Raw genomic sequence first — 4630 nt, 5'->3', positions numbered from 1 at the left:
AACTATATCTGTATACAGTTACTAAAGTCATGATGACCTAGGCACATGACTATCTGTGGTGTTAAATTATTAGGATACTCCCTAGTAGTTTTGGCTCATGTCAGCCGGTGTTTTCCCAAGCAAATCACAGGGAGGTTCAGGGTTTGCACAGGTCAGGGATCACTCCCTGGATGCAGGTATTTTGGGTGTGGGGGTGTGAGGGGGCGGTGGTGGTACAATTTTAGTAAGAATGGTGGCTACCAGCCCTGTCATGCCATGCTGCCTGGCCTCAGGGCCCGAGAACAGTGCCTGGCCTATTTTATTTACAGGTATTTAGCTTATCTTTCCAAATCAAGGGTAAAAAGAGGATTTAAATCCCCAGCAGAGAGAACTAATGCAGGAACACTGTATTATCATCAGCTGTACTGCAACAGCCTGCTGGAGCAATGACAGATTTCTACAGTGCACAGAAACTTTGAGAAGCAGTCTTTTTTTTTTTTTCTACAGTAGTTCGACAGCAAAGTGGGTTAAACTGTTACGTTATTCATATTTCATGTGTGAAATTTTTTTTTCATTTCTAGAAACCAGTAACAGAATAAAAAAAATGCAGGCCTGAGCACTCAATAACCATGAAAAACATAACCTAAGTGGATAGAGGAAAAGTAGTTAGAAGTAGCTGAATTAACTGGATAATAATCTAACAACAAACTGCCATTGTTACCACCAATTTTCTCTAAGTTCTCCACCCACTAAGGCAGGAAAAGCCTCTATTATTATACCAACTTAAATTATCAGTAAGAGAATTCTGTGTGTCACAGGTAACCGGTTTTGCTTTCTGTCCCTGCATTTGCTATAAAACAGGTAAATATGTTGCAATCTACTTTGAAAGTTACCCACAACAGTGGCTTGCAGCTTAACAACCCCCAAAATCATAAATAAATGGTTTAATTTTTTGTAGATCTGAAGAGCCTAGCATCCTTGAGGGCACTGTAAAATAACAACATGAAAAGATTTTCCATTTGCTCCACTTAATATTCTTAACAGCTATTACAGGTGAGTATGTAATAATTAGATACTCGGGGGGGGGGGGGTTGAACTGGGGGGGGGGGGGGGGTACGCATAAGACATTGTACATTTCTCGAATGGCCTAATGAAAATGTATTTAAGCAAATAGTCCTGGAACTTAAAGGTATCTGTTGTTACGATAGTTACCTTTTATCTTTGTTGGTTTGTTTGGGTGATGGTATGTTTTATTTTTGTTTTGTTGGTTTTGGTTTGTTTGGTGTTTTTACAGAACAGATGGGTATGGGGCACCAAAACAACAGCAGGTTCTAGTGGCCCTCAGAGTCTCAGCTACCCTGCAAAGAGGGACCAGCTGCTTTCTGCTGGGGCACCGCACACTCTGCGGAGCATGACCTTGTCAGAGCTCAGCATTAAACCGCTGCCTGACAGTACACCTCAGAATGCTACACCTCTGTGAACAGTTGCCTTTTCATAATATTGTACACATTCAGTCAAAACACCAAGAGATTACTTTGAAAGTTTAAGGATGCTGGAACAGCCAGGGTGTTGCATTACAATTAGCAAGAAGTCACTTCACATTCAACTTTCGAAATAGCTGACTTGAGCTTTTACAAGCATTGCTGCCATATCACTTAACACTGCATACTGTATACTGTATTAACCTTTAAAAAATTATACCATACATGAGGGCAATACCTTATTTACGTGGCTATAAATAAAACCTACATCTGACCTCTTAATTGTTCTTATGTTTCAGCACATTTGGGCAAAAAGTCACTTGAAACATGGCAAAAAACCCACACAAATGAAAACAGCTTCCAAACCACATACATTGACTGACTGCAGAAAAAAATCAATAATATTTTAATAGTTGGTGAACAAAGAAAACCAAAACAAAACATCTCTCTGGCTTCCAACTACTGTCAATGGCTCTTTGATGGAATTCATTCAAGAGCAGCAACATAAAGGTTCATTCACAAGGCTAACAACTCCAGAGGAATGAGAGTCACCAGCAAAGCAAAAAAAAAGAAAAGCCACAAAAATACCAAAACCCACCCAACAAAACCAAAAGCAGTTAACAGATAGGAAAATACTGCAATGGATAAATGTAACCGTTTAGTTTAATTTTAATCTCTCATATCTCTGTTTTTTCCCTGCCTACCAAGTAGCTGGGCTTTTCAAGAAGTCGCATGATTCTTGCCTTTCAGTAAAATGCTCAGATCTGAAATCCTGACCTTACAAAGGGATTTAAGAGTTCAAAACAAGGCTTCTTTCACACTGTCTTGATTCCTTTATCACATCGTGACTCTCAGCCACCTTCACTCCATCGTTTTCATTACAGGATTTTACCAAATCCTTATAGCAATCATCCAGACATCATTACATGACTGTTTAGTACCTTAACTAAGTTGAGGATCAGTCTGATGTAACGTGGAATTCTCAAAATTTGTTACCTCAGATTTACCTCGTTTCCATTCTGTAGTGTTTTCATACAGTGATCAACACACTTATAAGTAGCAGATCCAAACTGTCATGTTCTTTATGATAACAAGTAAAATAGAAGTTTGGTTGGAGAGCTTTTAAGTAAGAGGGATCTGCGGAGGCATTTTAATTGTACATGCATAACTTGGGGGCCTTAATTAGACATCAAACTTACCTATGCACCTTATATACAGTCCAAGCGCCTTCAGCCACCACCCTTTCAAGGGTCTTTTATCCCTATGCACCCCACAGATCCAGTGGGCAAGATTAGTCCTTATGTTCTCCATTGCTAACAAAGCACACACCTCGAACTTCAAACACATGGCAGCTGTTAGCTCCTCCTCTCTCAGCATTACCTCTCAGCTGTCTTCTATCAAACAGTCCTTTCACTCTGCATGCTTGAAACCACAAAAACAATGCTGTGTCTTCTAGTCCTTTCATAGCATAGCACGCAAAAGCTCGACCCATCTTCAGTATCATACTGAAGCCATAGGTATCTCTTTCACACGCTGCTCCCAGCTGGCCTGCTTCCAACATACATTCATATGACTCTCTGAGGACTGTAATTACCAGAATACCTGTACTTACTGTACAGCATAGGCAATGAAAAAAGGCTGTTTGAAAACCACCCACTTTCCCCATAGAGCTGGCTACTCTCTTAATAATGCAACGCACATACACAGGGATGCAGGGAACCAAGCTGCTTGCTCCTGCTGGCTCTGCACTCAGATGAACTGCAAGACAACATGACTCAGCCCCAGACAGCTACCAAGTGCACCTCACAGATCATAGCTCTTGGCAGCGTGTGGAATACGAAAAGAATGACATAACAACAATGAAAACAAAACAACCAAGAAAAAGAACCAAAGATTTAACAAGTTCAGAAAAAACGTCAGACCCACTGCTTTATTCACAACCAAACCAGAGAGAGCAAAAGAGTGAGCAGTCACTACCAACTTAATCTTACGCAAGCTGAGCTCCAAACAAAAAAAGGATAGGGAGAACTGCCAGCAAAGAGTTTTAAACCAACATTTAAAACAACACAGGGATGAGAATAATTTACAGAGCCTACAGTGAAACGAGAAGCTTCCAATCCACTTAAGGCAAGTACCTGCCAATTCGTATTTTAAAGCTATAGAGGAACAATGACCTTTGACGAAGACGTTATTGATATGATTTTACCGTTGTATGTGTGCCCAGAGAATTAACATTTTAAGTCAATGGGAAGATACCTGCACTAAAAATACCTATAAACGACAATACAAATAAAAGGAACACTGAAACACTCTACAACTGTTTCTGGTTTTCCTAACTCCTATTTTATTAAAAGCCAAAAATCAGGGAAAAAAATCAAGAAAAAGGACAACCCATTTTAAAAAAAATCTTTACAAAGGAAACTACTACGGAAAACACACTTGCTGATATTCAGAAAACCAAAACTTAAAAACAGTCCTCTAATACAATTGTCTTCAGAAAACAGCCTCAGAGTTTTTAAGTGCTGTATTTTTGTTTCCTTGTACGATAATTAATTAGAAGATTAACAATTGCAAAGCGTAATTACTGCCTGGAACATCTTCAAAAGAATCTGAAGCCAAATGTCTTGTACCCTGTGCAGGTAAGCCTCACTCTTTTCTTTCCTCTCCAGCATTCACAAATTTGAGAGTAAAACTCGCCCTAAAATAAAAGCGTAACATACTAATCAGGTGGGGTTTATTTACCGTATCCCCACAGAAAGTGCTCATATCAAAATAAGCATATATAAAGGGGTGTTTTTAACTAGAAAGCATTTACATCTTCCCCCCACCACCTTTCAGAGTGGCAGCACGACCCTTGCAGCCCTCACCGCTTCATGCGGCTCTCCAGCCCATTTCCAACACGGGACACCTCAGCACTTGCTTAACAACGTACCTCATCCCCTTTCAAAAGCCAAGAAAACAAGCCAGACATAGAGAAGGAAAAGAAGCTCCCTGTCTTTGCGGCCACAAAAAACTCCAACAAACTCTCAAAAGCGTGAAGGGGAAGCGCAAAGGCAGGACGCTCAAAAAGGCGTCAATAACGACTATTGATTTTTAAGGCACATCAAGTGCCCCAGCAGGCAGGGGCACCACAACTTCACCAAAGGAGGGAGGGACACGCTGCCACAGCC

This window comes from Pygoscelis adeliae, unplaced genomic scaffold, assembly GCF_000699105.1.
Source record: "Pygoscelis adeliae isolate BGI_AS28 unplaced genomic scaffold, ASM69910v1 Scaffold363, whole genome shotgun sequence".
NCBI classification, from domain to species: Eukaryota; Metazoa; Chordata; class Aves; order Sphenisciformes; family Spheniscidae; genus Pygoscelis; species Pygoscelis adeliae.
The sequence above is the reverse complement of the archived record's forward strand: the minus strand, read 5'-3'. Positions refer to the sequence as shown.